General features: G+C 43.9%; 1 protein-coding gene across 1 annotated transcript in view; it reads left to right on the top strand.

The window, feature by feature from the left end:
• The window catches only part of LOC311496176 (uncharacterized protein), a gene marked incomplete at its 3' end in the record, with an annotated part of 351079 nt that overhangs the window by 109865 nt on the left and 227051 nt on the right, over positions 1 to 14163 (top strand). The window lies entirely within an intron of this gene.

The raw sequence follows: 14163 nt of genomic DNA, 5'->3' as shown, positions 1-14163 counted from the left end.
ACCCCATTGGTCAAAGATTTAACCTGTCACACAAGTAAAACTCTAAAACCTGACTTATTTTACAACAGCAGCGTCAAACAGTTAGGTCAGCATTGTTTCCAGTCACTTGGGCTTTAAGGATATTAGTGCTTGTTAACCTTCAATATGCGTCTCAGCTGGGTTGTGTTGACATTGGCTTTAGCTCTTATAAACTGGCTCTGAGTTGGCCGCAGCATAAGAGATTTGCCTGTTTGCTTTGGACTTCACTCTGCTGCATTATTTACCTCCAATCTGCCTCCATCATGCAACAAGTGGCATTAAACAAGACAAGCCTCCCAACGTGGGCACGATTCCTTGTATGATCTCCCACCTTCCCACGACATCTCCCACCTCAGCGCGGAAAGTCGCGACCTGAAAATAAAACCTCTCCTTATGACTGGTGCATCATGGCAGTCAAATTTAAACCTCCCCTGAGTCAGCTTCTTTCTAATTGATGTGGTTATCCGCAAGTTCCTGTTTGTTCCCCTTTTGGCAACATATTTGTGTTAAGCAATGGAGCTGCTGCACACTTCTTCTCAGGGATGTCTTGTCAATCAAACAGTGGTGGAGGTACTGTGCTGCTATTATTTAGATTTCAGGTGATGAGTTTTGGATCGATGAAACTGTTGTGTATCGCAGGAGAGAATAAAAACAGTTGTAAATGTAATGATTTTGAAAGAATTTTAAATGCCACAGGCCCACTTAACAAGCTCAAAGGAAGTTAGACAACCTTGTGCACGGCCCTCCATTTGCTAATGCTAAAGGCTAACGTGTAAGAGAAGTAAAATGTGTGCATGAATTGAGAAAAAAAAAAAAAAAAGCGAAACTGACCGTTAAAAACTGATGACAGCATGCATGTTGTGTAAAATTATCACATTGAACACGTGAACAGCCAGTCTGCGTTCGCACACAGCTGTCAGAGAGAGGGTTGGAGGTGGGTCCCCAGGGCCATATGTCAGGGTCAGGAGAGCAGCGTAATGTGCTGGGCCGGGGCCAGAGTTAAGAGTCAGACACAGCCCAGGCTGCTGCAGTTGGTCCTGAGAAAAGAATGGCCTTTCAGTCAGGACGACGCACACACACACACACACCGACAGCTGGAAGAGAGATAACAGGCAGTAGCTGTTGCCGTGTGAAAGGGCTGCTGCCACCGTACAGTGTATGTGACAGTACACAAGGTTTATGTTACTAGTGAGCAAAGGCGCTAATATCAATCATGTCCTCATGCTGGTATAGCAGCAGTTTTTGGTAGAGTGTCACCTTTAAGGTCAGTGCTGTAAAACAGGAAGTGTTGTGTCGGCCCATGGTGCTGCCGTCATGTTACATCTTGTTAACTGAAAAATATGAAAGGTTTGTCTTTATGAGCGATGTATGGTGTATTTTTGAATTAAGCTTGAATAACAGAAAGACAGTGACTAAATGTCTTTACTTTCAGTCACCCAACTCACTCGGCACTTGATTAGGTACAATAGTGAAAACGTCTGCATTCTAATATAACAGTCCAGCACTCAATCCTGTCTTCATGGTTGTGGAGTTCAGCATTTGTTAAAAATAACTGAGAGAGCTGCTGATCCAACTGTGTTTTCATTTTGAAGGCTGTGGGTTTTAGTGCTTTAAATGTATCGTGTTGTACATGACCCCATTTTAGTCAGAGGACAACATTTAGCAGTTAAATCAAGTGTATTACCACTTTTCTGACACTGTTTCAACATACAGCCATGAAGCTAAGATTTACAGCGCACTCAGACCTAATATTCTGTCAAGTGGGTGAATAAGGATGTGGGTTATGCTTTGTTGCTCTCGGTTGTGACACTCTTAGATGTCCTACTTTAGCTTGTATGCGTCCTCATGTACCATTAACCACCACATTGCATTCACAGTGGGCTGCTTACTGGACACCATGTCATTAGATTTAACTCTAAGCAGGAAGGCACTTACGGACCAGCCTGACTGCCAGGGGAACCTGTTCAGCAGCTGTTTGTTAACTTGATATCCTCAGAAGTGTGTAAACTAACCTTCATGCTTCCCTCAAAACGTGTCTGCTTGCGTGTATTATGCTGACGTACAGTCTTAGACGTCCTGGGAGATTTAGCTCATTCACTCCCCGGTCTAAAGTTCTTAAGAAGACTGAAGCAACTTTTATGTCCGAGTGTTAAACATAGAGAGATGACGAGCCAGGGGTCGATTAGCTGAGGTTAGCCTCAAAGCAGCTAGCATGGCTCAAAGTTGCCTCCAAAGTTATAGCAGCTGTGATGACTATTTTTATTGTCAGTGGATCAAAGGATTACCTGGATGTGGAATGGATCGCTCTTGTTGATTGAAGACTGATTTTCTCCACACACCCCCCCCCCCCCCCCCCCCCCCCAAAAAAAAAAAAGCTTTACAAAGCTTTTTAGTGTCTTTCAGTTTTGGTTTTCCTGTGTGCCTACTTTTAAATTCCTTTTCTTTTTTCCTGCTCTCACTGGGTTTGCCTCAGCCAACTTTTGTCAGCACTGAAAATGTTCTGTGTTCTGCTCAACAAGAAACAGCAGAGAGACAAACTTAGCAACAGGCTTGGGGATCGTGGTGAAGCATTTTTGCCACAAAAGACTCAGATGTTTCCCTTAGGAGTTGGTACAGAACAAAGAATGCTGATTTAAAAGTGAATATTGAAGTTTACTGAAGTTACTCGAACAAAAGTCCAAAAGAATGCTAATGTTGCGTTGTATCTGCTGCATGTGTTTACACACTTTACAACAGTTTACTATAAATTTGCAATATGTCAGTGTCCACTACTTCCCAAAAGTGGTTAAATTAAGTATGTATATGCAAGAACTTCTAAAGCTCACAGTTAATTATATATTCTGTTAAAATTTAAATTAATTAAATTTAATAAAATTAAGTTGTGATTTTATGGGAGTTATGTCCTAGAAAGTCTTGCTGTCCAGGTGCAGTGTCTTTCTAAAGCCAGCAAGACTCCTGGAGTGCTGCTTACATTGGAAAGAAAATATAAATATAGCCACACATTTTTCCATTTTCCTTATTTTTTTCCTACTCAAAATTATTCCGCGCCCACTCTACCATGTCAGTAATGTAGCTCTCAGGTCCTATTGTTGCAGTTAACTTGGTGAACACATCGTTACGCCATGTGTTACTGGTAGAAACAACAACCCAAACCATAGAAACAGGAATTCCTAAGCCTTCGTACATCATGGTGATAATCACTGTAATAATACGCTGTGTAACAACAGATGACTTCTACTGCGTCAAAGTCAATTAATTTCACACGATTCATTCCTCAGCTCACCACAGGCCCCCTCTAGTGAGCCACTTTCCCCGAGGTCTGCCCAGATGCCAGCTTGCCTCTAAACTCAGTGCGAGGCTGATTGGGTTTTGTGGCCTGACTGGAGGAACAGATGATTCCTCAGATCCAGCACAGAGAAAGACTTTCAATCTGCCCTCCTCTGTGAGAAACGCACTGTGGTCACCCTGCTTTGTTACTCCCACTGGCTGGAACACTATTATCATGGAAATCTCTGTTTTGTTTTGCGTGTGTGAGAGTATGTGCATGTGTAACCGAGGGGGGAAGGAATGATGAGAAGTGGAACATGAAATAATGATAAATGAAAAAGTTATTGCTATTAAAGGGGGAAAACGCAGGTATTGGTGAATTATCGGGGGAGAGCACGCTGACAGCGACCAGGGGAAAGGGAGGCGGAGAACCACTCGATGCCGGTGTACTGAACAATGATTTATTGGAATGGACTTAACAAAATAAAACCACAAGGTGCTAAAACCTTAAAAGATTTTTAGAAAAAAACAAAGATAAAACTACGATCGTTAAAAACAGTCCAATCCTAAAGGGCGTCTGCTGGGGTGGCCAAGCCGGGTCCAAGGGCAGTTCAGAGGGGGTGGCGGAGGTCTGCCGCTGGAGCCAGGGGTTACCGGTGCCTCGGTTACCGATTGCAGCGGCCGTCCCGGGAATCGCCTGAAAAGTAAAAATACGAGACCAGTACGGGTGTCCACACAACACAGTTGCGCCGCCGCAAAACCACACGTCAGAGCGTTACTATGTCCCTAAGGGAGGTACTCACCCGCCTGGCAGAGCACTATGCTCTGCCGCTGCGAGTAGTTCGTGTTGTAACGCTCTGGGGTTTCTTCTTTCCTTCGGTCGGCGCACCCGCTGCCTGGCCTCGTCTCCAGCTCACTTGGCGTATTCCCTCTGGCGTATCCCCTCTGGCGTCCCGACCTCCTTCTGGCCCTCCGGCGTCCCGACCTCCCTACGGTGTCCCTTTCCTGTATCAGCTTTTTTCACCAGTCCCGTGATGCCACTTTTATATCCGGGGCAAACCCTCCGTGCTACTCTGATTGGGTAGGTGGCCGTCTATTAAGCACAGAGGGCGGAACCTCCCAGGTGCAGCTACTCCACAAAGGTGTGTTCAGGAAGTCATTAAAATCACGCGCATGCATTAAACACAAATAAAACAATTAAAACACAACACATAAAAGCATGCAAAGGTAAAACCTCAATAAAATATAAAACAAGTAAAAAAAATACAATCACTGTAAAACCTGTCTTCCTGCCCTGTGACACTTCACCACACCTTAATGTTAGCAGTCCCTGCAACATTGTCAATCCCTGCATCTCACTGGGGGTTATCCCAATTTGCCCCTGTGGACCGTTGTGGTACCGATTCTTCTCTCGCAGGAGGCATCCCTACAGGCCTCAGGGGAAACCCATAGATCAGAGGCAAGGGAAGCTCCTGAGTCTCTGCAATCGCTAGAGCTATCGGTGGAGTCTCTCATTTATCCAACTGTTTGGGTTGGCAGTTGACCGCTGTTGCTCCCTCACGGTTTGTATAGGTGGCTCTGGCACAATGCTGGTTGGTTGGAGGAGCAGTCTGATCTCCCTTAACAGTTCCTGAGTGATTCCGGACATTTGTAATCTTACATCCTCCATTATCTCTCGCTTCAGGGTCTCTTTCCAGTTGGCACCCTGAGTCTGAGCAGACACACCTGGGTTACTCACAGACGCACATATTACCTCAGGCCTTGGGCTTCCACGCTCCAAATCCAGCAACAGTGCTTCCTGATGAACAGCAGAAAAGGTTTCATCTGGGTTGCGGCGGACGTAAACCTTCAAGGTTTGGGCCAGGGGACCCTCACGTAGCCCCAGTAGTAGCTGGTCTCTCAAGGCAGTGTCGGAGGGGGCACCGTCTGGGTCATGTCGCCGCAGCCTGCAATGCAACTCTCGTAGCCTAAGGACATATGAGGGTACCGTCTCATCTGGCCTCTGGACACAGCTAAAGAATTGGGACCTTAGCACAGGTGTAGGGGTCCTATCACCATATAGTGAGTCTAAATACAAAAAGACTTTGCGAATTTGGTCCCTTTCACCCTCATCTAAAACACTTATCTGACGCTTAGCTTCCCCAGCTAATGCACCCAAAACAATATCGACCTTCCTGGCTTCTATCAAGTCTTGTGTGCCCAACAAACCTTGCATTTGTTCCTTCCAATCATTGTATTTTAAATCGTCACATGGTCCTTTAAACTTTGGCAACCAAGGGGCGCCAGGGTACACCGGCATCATCATGGCCGCCTCCTATCTTGGTCACTGCAGGTGCTCTAAACCCCGATCCTGCCGACAACGCCAAAATCTGTAACCGAGGGGGGAAGGAATGATGAGAAGTGGAACATGAAATAATGATAAATGAAAAAGTTATTGCTATTAAAGGGGGAAAACGCAGGTATTGGTGAATTATCGGGGGAGAGCACGCTGACAGCGACCAGGGGAAAGGGAGGCGGAGAACCACTCGATGCCGGTGTACTGAACAATGATTTATTGGAATGGACTTAACAAAATAAAACCACAAGGTGCTAAAACCTTAAAAGATTTTTAGAAAAAAACAAAGATAAAACTACGATCGTTAAAAACAGTCCAATCCTAAAGGGCGTCTGCTGGGGTGGCCAAGCCGGGTCCAAGGGCAGTTCAGAGGGGGTGGCGGAGGTCTGCCGCTGGAGCCAGGGGTTACCGGTGCCTCGGTTACCGATTGCAGCGGCCGTCCCGGGAATCGCCTGAAAAGTAAAAATACGAGACCAGTACGGGTGTCCACACAACACAGTTGCGCCGCCGCAAAACCACACGTCAGAGCGTTACTATGTCCCTAAGGGAGGTACTCACCCGCCTGGCAGAGCACTATGCTCTGCCGCTGCGAGTAGTTCGTGTTGTAACGCTCTGGGGTTTCTTCTTTCCTTCGGTCGGCGCACCCGCTGCCTGGCCTCGTCTCCAGCTCACTTGGCGTATTCCCTCTGGCGTATCCCCTCTGGCGTCCCGACCTCCTTCTGGCCCTCCGGCGTCCCGACCTCCCTACGGTGTCCCTTTCCTGTATCAGCTTTTTTCACCAGTCCCGTGATGCCACTTTTATATCCGGGGCAAACCCTCCGTGCTACTCTGATTGGGTAGGTGGCCGTCTATTAAGCACAGAGGGCGGAACCTCCCAGGTGCAGCTACTCCACAAAGGTGTGTTCAGGAAGTCATTAAAATCACGCGCATGCATTAAACACAAATAAAACAATTAAAACACAACACATAAAAGCATGCAAAGGTAAAACCTCAATAAAATATAAAACAAGTAAAAAAATACAATCACTGTAAAACCTGTCTTCCTGCCCTGTGACACATGTGTCTGTAATACCCTGCAGTGGGGTGGGACAGACTACAGAGAGACAGAGCCAAGAACAACAGAGAGCGTTGGTCTAATATAGCTTCCCACCCTCTTTTCATTGCTCCCTCCACTGCACCTCATCTTCTTGCCCTCCTTCACCACCCTCCCTCCATCCTTCATCAAACCCGTATCCACCCTAATACCCTTCAAAACCTGGAGGAGAGGCCAAGAGCCTATGCTAGGAAGGAAATCACCAGGGTGGACCCCTGTCACACCTCTCTGAAAGCTGGAGGGGTCAGACAGACCTTCAGATCTGGGTTGTGTCACTGGTCTAGTCAGCTGACAGGGTGGAGCTCTCCCTCCAGGACTTATTGTGTCACTGCATGAAGCATGGAAACTAGTTGCATTAGCTTGAATGCAGACATAAAAAACAAAATTTAAAAAAAATAAATAAAAACAGAAAACAGGGTTATTTTGCTCTTTAGAGCACATCAAAATTTTCCACACTGTGATGGTGTTCGAAAAGTCGGCACGCTCTTGTTTTCACAATTTTCCAAACTGTCTGTCTTTGTTGTCTTTTAAAGGCGGGTTTGTGATTGAGGAGGAAGGTTGTGCAAGTTCCCTGTGTTGGTTTTGGAGAATGGAGACAGCAAACTGTAACACTACCAGAGGAAGTGTGGTCCTGAGGTGGACCTCAAGGTGCATGAGCAGGGTGGGGAGGTGGCCAGATCGAGGCGGGCTGGAGTTTGGCGCACACAGTGGTGTGGTATGCAGGACCCGACTAGGAAGTTATTTTAAGGGTGAGCCCTTCTGGAAATTCACTCAGCACTGTGTGCCTCCACTGCTTTTCATCACCGATGTTGCTCGACAGGCCCCCGTGCACAATGTGAGCCATGGCAAACAGTGTTCCTTAATCATTTGAGTGTGGATTGCATGTCAAGTTACCAAGAAATGCAATTTAAGTTCACAAAAACAAGAACTGAATGTGCAGCTTTTTATGTTGAATTCAAACTTTGAATACATGTCACACAGTTGGAGGAGATTACTGGACAGCATATGAAAACAGATGTAAAACATCTTCCTGGTAGGTTATGTCATGGAGTTGTGTATGAGTTGCATGTCACTTCAGGACCATTGGTCGCACATTCCGAGCGTTTTACAACGTTTAATGACACATGAAATGGTAAGGGTGAGGGCTCTGGACTTTTAAGGTGGCGTAAGAAGGGGAGGACACAAATACAAGACATACTTTCTGTGTTTAATGAAAAAACATTTTCAAGGACACTGCAGAGCATAATCCAAAAAAAAACAAAACTAAAGGGAACAGGAATCAGGTAGAAACACTCAAAGAGGAAGGGAAACAGAGTAGCAGCAGAAGGTCAAAGTTGGTCAAACTAACACATGGAAGGAAATCTAGACAACCTGATAAAGAGCTGGGAAAGACAGGGCTATATATATACACAAGCAGAACTAATGGAGAAACGAGACACAGGTGAAGTGCAGAGGGAGGTGCAAACACAAGGAGAAATCAATTTCCTAATCACAAGGAAAGGAAAAGACAAATACTGGAAGTGAAACTAACTGAACGACACAGGCCCGAAAATAAAACAGGAAAAGGGAAACCAAACTAGATAACTGAAAAAGAACAAGGATGTGTATTTATATCTGTTCTTGTCTGTTCGTGTGTTCTTGTGAAACGTCATCACTCACTGCCCAAGTGCTATTTCAAAGTATGCATCTGACCAAGTGTAGTCCAAATACCCAGACGTGTACTTGCCAAGCCTGTTTTATTGAGGATGTATTGACAGGTTACTTGAGTGGACTTTGGACAGCCAGGTATCCCAGAATGCACTTTGAGGGCATCAACAAGTACACTGTTGTTCCAGTTGCAGAATGACCGTACTGCATCCTCCTGTCCTCCTGAGTCAGAGCTGAACTTTGCGGCTAAGCACCTCAAAGTTCCCTTTGCATATGACGCTTTCAAATCAGCGTTTGTTTGACATCATCAGTCGCTGCCCAATTACAGTTCCAATTCAACGTATTTTACCAGTGTGATCAAGTCTGTTGCTGTTCCAAATGACTGAATGACTGCCCTCTGTCCTCCAGAGTTGAATTTTTCAAGTCCAAACTACCAAGTACGCAAGTCAGAAATTCATGTCATCTGCTTGCAACTGCATAGTCCCCCAACAAATCAGAGTCATTTTGTTGTCGACTATTTCAGCTCCACAGTACTCAGATGACCTGTATGGCTGCGTCACTGTTGCAAAAAACAGCAACAAAAAAAACGGTTGGACTGGTCCGGCATATCTTTGCCAGATTATAATCAGTTCCCAACAGACGAGTTCCAGACAAACTTTCCCTCACAGAAATGTTGGGGGTGGGGGAATTTCGGCCCGCACATTTAGTTTTGATTTTACTTTCACTACGGAGTGAGTCGACAAAACAAGACACAAACGTTCTGCTTACAAAATGAATAACATTTGATTATGAAGCTGCTGTTAAGTAAGGACGGAGAGAACAGCTGTTTGCAACGTGGTGGCTGGACAACATGTGACATTACTGTTGAAAATGTGTTGAAAACTTTTAACTTGATTTATTAATGTCTATTTTTCATAAACTCATAACAATGCCCTTCAGAACCACAGCCTAATGACCAGGACAGTATGTTCAACTTGTACAACCAAACTGACATCCTCGTTTCTAACGTGATATAATTTCTGGTTTGCATCCACTTTAGTGCTCCCAAGAAGACAGTGTGTCATTTTCACGAGAATGAGCTGTATATTAACACCTCGCCCAAGAGCTCTCTTGACACGACAAACACCAGGAATGTAGCCTGTTTACAAAGTGCGTGGATGTTTTCCTTGCTAGATTGGAACATTTACTGGGATCCGTGTAATTGCTGGTAATATCTGTTCACAGTTTAGTCTCAGCTATCTGGGAATGCTGGAGACCACATTCGGAGGAGGGAGCGCTGAGGAAGAAAAAGGAAAAAAAAAATCACGAGCTGCAGACTGGAGGGCAACGTTTTTTTGTTCTTTTTGACAAGCCTCCACCACCAACAACAAGGGCATAACTTTTTTGTTCGTATCTTTGTTTTTTCCCCTTTGCTCTCAAGCTCTGACATTTACACAGGGTGTGATGTGCCCAGATAAGCAGCGTCGGCCTGTACGCTCCGGCGTCTTGTGGCACATTCTGCACGGTCTGATAATACTATCTGGGACTTTTAATTTCACCTTTGAAGTGTTCCAGGCTGACTTTTCAAACTGCGATCACTTCACCGAACTAATAATAAAGAGGCAGCACTGTTCTGGCCTGAGCTGATAGTCACAGTGTTCTGCTAAGTTCTTTTGTTTTCTTGATTTGCCCTGTTTGGTTTTTATTTAGCTTAAAATAAATTCTGTTTAGTTTAGTTTAGTTTAGTTTAAAAAAAAATAAAATAAAAATTACTACTGGAATACTTCACTTCACAGAGTTTTATTCTTTAACGAGAGGATCGGGAAGTGAGATCGTTTACAATTCTCAGACGCTAACAATCAACCCTGTTCATTTTCCTTTCCCTCATCAATTATAATGCAAATGGGAAAAACATCTCATGCAGTGTTTGTGCCAAAATCTTTCAACTTGCTCACTTTGACCATCCAGCTGTTTAAGAAAGACTGACATTTTTCATTCCTAGGCTTTAGCATTAAGTGATAGCTGTTTTGACCGTGCAGGGTGTTCCCGTGTCTCATTCCAACAATAAATAAACACTGTTTGAGAAATGAAAGTAAAATTCTCTGGAAATCTTAAGCAAGACAGTAGCTGCTGTACATTAGACAGCAGTGAATCACTATGCTCGGATGTCTGTGTTGTTGGAGGAAAACATTTTAGTCACACTTGGCTGTATAATTTCCACAGTCTGAAGTTTTTCAGTGGTGACGTTTGCATTGTCCATTTCACGGATAGATCCTACTGTCCCAAGTGAGATGAAGGTGCAGGGTGGAGTGAGACACAATGGCCAAACTGTGTGCGTGGATGGCTGACACTGTTTAATTAGATACGACCATCCATTTTCTCCCGCCTCTTAAACTGAAACCAAAGCTCGGTTTGTTTTCACTGACCTGTGCAACCGACATACATCTGCAAGTGTTTGGTAATTTTTATCTGATGTTAACCTGATGATTTCACCGCCTCACTCCCCCGTCACTCCCGCTGACAGAAAAGGCAGAAAAGCACTTTCTCAAGCTCAGGTGTCTGGAGCTTTAATTTAACTGATATCTCCTGCCCCTTGTTTTAGTCTGCTGGTTTTCTTTCTTTCTTTCGATTTGTTGTCTGCAGTCAGGGAGAGTGAAATGCTTAAAATCCTTTTTTGGTTTCCCCAAAACTTAAATTTAGGCCTGCCCTCAAGCAAAACACTTGTAGAACTTCAAATTACCATTATTATTATTATTATTATTATTGTCATCGTGATAAATGTTATAAACACATTTTCTAATGCATACTACAGGGACTTTTAAACGTAGAAGGACCACCGATTAATGTCGCTGTGTTGTCAACTCAGAACATCTGCTGTGATTCAGGTCTAAATTCCCAATCACATGAGCCCACCTGCCTCTCATTCCCTTTAAGTAGAAACTCAAGTTCATACACTTTCCTACCAACAGCAACAGGGATTTCCAGAGATTTCCAGGGAAGTAATTTCCCGAGTCTCCACTCCGAAAGTACTGAGATAAATTGTTCCCAGTAACAGTCATTACGCACTAAAACAAGAAGTCAACAGAAACATGCCATTTAAAGCGCTTCCTTCGGTTGTGAAGATGTGATCCTTTTGTGTTTCTGAGGTTAGGGGGACGCTCAAAGGGTTGCGGGTTTGCTATTGCAATGTCAGAAATGAAGAGGATGCGAGCATGTGCTAAAGGTCTTGAACAGTCCCTCCGAGAGAAAACGAGCGTCTTTTCATGAGTGTAAAGAAAAACAGACCTGTAAAGAGACAAGATGCTAGAGACGAGGCTTTTGGGTCAGACAGCGAGATAATGTTTTTTTGAGGCTTTTGTTTCCCAGAGGAGGAATGTTGTTTACAGGGATTGAACAGATGCTTAGGAATGCGGGCTATGTTCTGAGGAAACGTCTCCAGAGGGGAGTTCTACAGGCGGGCAGCAGATCCAGAGGGGATAGGCTGAACAGGAAAGACCATGTATGGATGGCATGTTCAAAAAAGAATGAAATGGAATTATATAACATACCTGATTTCACATGCCCTCATACAGCAAGAATATCATCTTAAATACAATTTACAAGAAATGTAAGCTGGAAGCCAACTTTCTGCCTAAAGTTGGGCTGGAACCCCTCCATTGGGAACTGATTACGTTCTGGCAAAGATCTGCTCTGCCAATCAAATCATTTTAGGGGGTTTTATGCAGCGATGGTCATAAACGCCATCTGAATTCAGCTGCTTGAATGTGTTCACATCAAAATGGTTTATCGTGTCTGCTGGAAATGATATTGGTAGCGAAATAATTTTAAATCACCAACAATTAACAGTGATTAGGGTATTTCTAGAGAATGCCTTTCATGTCACATACTTCCTTGCTCTGTAGAACTGTCTGATTCCACGCAGAGGTATTTTTTCTCCGTATCGCTTGAAACACGCCCAGTAATGAAATCCAAATGGCGCGTCACCAGACTCGTACTCCGATAACGATGGAGGCTTAGCACACCAGGCCAGAAGAAAATTCACAGCCACAAGTAGAAGCAAAGACCCTTGGCTAGTACGACCATCCAGCCAGAAGACAGAGGGGTTTGTTTATTTGTAACTGAAGAAGACATTACTGTTGATTGTTTGTTGTTCAGCCAGTGTGGCGGTCTTAGTGGGATTCCTTCATGGTGAAATGTGGCCTGAGTTTATCAGCTTCAGCGATGGAAACCAGTAACTCTCATGTCCTGCAGAGTCAGAGCAGTTGGTGGATAGATGACGGCAGCGCTGGTTAACCCCTTTTGGTCCTCTCGTATCATTCTTGTGGGGTGCAGAGAAGAATAGGCGGTTAGAAAATTGCTGTTAATGAGCAACACCAAACTAAATAACGCAGTGTGTTGCAAGAAGCACTAACATGGGCCAAAGATTCGAACTCTTTATGGCTCGGTGCCTTTTCTTGAGGTCAATTTGAATGTTTTAATTTCTTCCAGATTTAATGTTTGGTGGTCTTGTTGTGCTTTTAGTATCTTGGTTGCTGCTGCATCATGCTCCTAGCAGTCTTGAAGGGATCTTTTGTAACACTATGACTTTGCATCTTGAATTTATGTGGTACACATTAAAACATAATACACATATTGTAAGTTAAAAGACATAGTTAAAAGACATAAAAGACATAGTTTAAGATATAATTAAACTATGTCTTCTACCAAACATTGTCTTTATATGTCCCTTGTCTTTCTGTGTTTCTACCATATATTTAATTTTATTTTATGGTGAAACATTATCCTTGGAGCATCTTCGGGCTACCACAGCTTTTCATCTCATTGTCTAGCCTCCTTTCAAGCCAACACCATGGGACTATTACATTTAAAGGAGTCTGTGTCCTTCAGTATGCAATCCCAACCCAGCATGTCACGTACCCTGGCAGCTCTTCAGAAGCATTATGGCTGCAAGATGTGACGTAAACATTTGACAAGTTGAGATCATATCTGTTGCTGATCTATTCACAAACATCTTAGAACCACATTGTAGTTGTCTTCCTGATGCGGATGTTCATTCATTCATTCATCTTCTGTAACCGCTTGTCCTGTGAAGGACCGTGGGAGGGAGCCTATCCCAGCTGTCATCGGGCGAGAGACAGGTCAACCTTCCAAAGGGATCAATAAAGTTGTCTATTTATCTATCTATAGGTCAGTTTAAGGAGGTTTTCTTTCTTTCTTTCTTTCTTTCTTTCTTTGTGTGCTGTGACCTGACTTAATCACTACAATGCGGAACATTTGGAAACATAATGGCACCAAGAAACTCCTAAAGCTTAAATTATTTGATCAAATCTGAGATAGAACTCTTTACAAAATTACTAGAAAAGAACAACAAAGAATATTTTAAAAATAACCTGCACCTGCATAACCTGTAATTAATTGGACTACTTTATGGGGGATTGGAGGCTGACAAAAGTTCTCCTGTGGTCTATGTTTCTAGAAGAGCAATTTTGAAGCTCAGTGCAGTGACTCTACCTCCAAGCTAATTTACAATGGGAAAAGAGGTGGAGCATTATTGGAGTCGGTCGGGTTACATCTAGGAAGACAACCTGTGACGTCCTCGACCATACAGATTTGCGTCACACATAGAATTCCTGAAGAGTGGTTTTCAAGATTGAAGGCTGTTGCCATTTCAGCAGTCCCAGTTTTGTTCCTAAACCGTTTTTATGTGTGTGCCTGTGTCAGGGTGCATCCTGCTGGGGATGGCTTCACTATGACAAACTCCTTTCAACACTGATTTTGTTTAGTATAGCTGTTTTTAGTTCATTTCTTTGAAAGACTTTGACAC

This window comes from Chelon labrosus (genome assembly GCF_963514085.1).
Source record: "Chelon labrosus genome assembly, chromosome: 11".
NCBI classification, from domain to species: Eukaryota; Metazoa; Chordata; class Actinopteri; order Mugiliformes; family Mugilidae; genus Chelon; species Chelon labrosus.
Note: the sequence above shows the minus strand (reverse complement) of the source record. Positions and strands in the feature narration are given on the sequence as shown.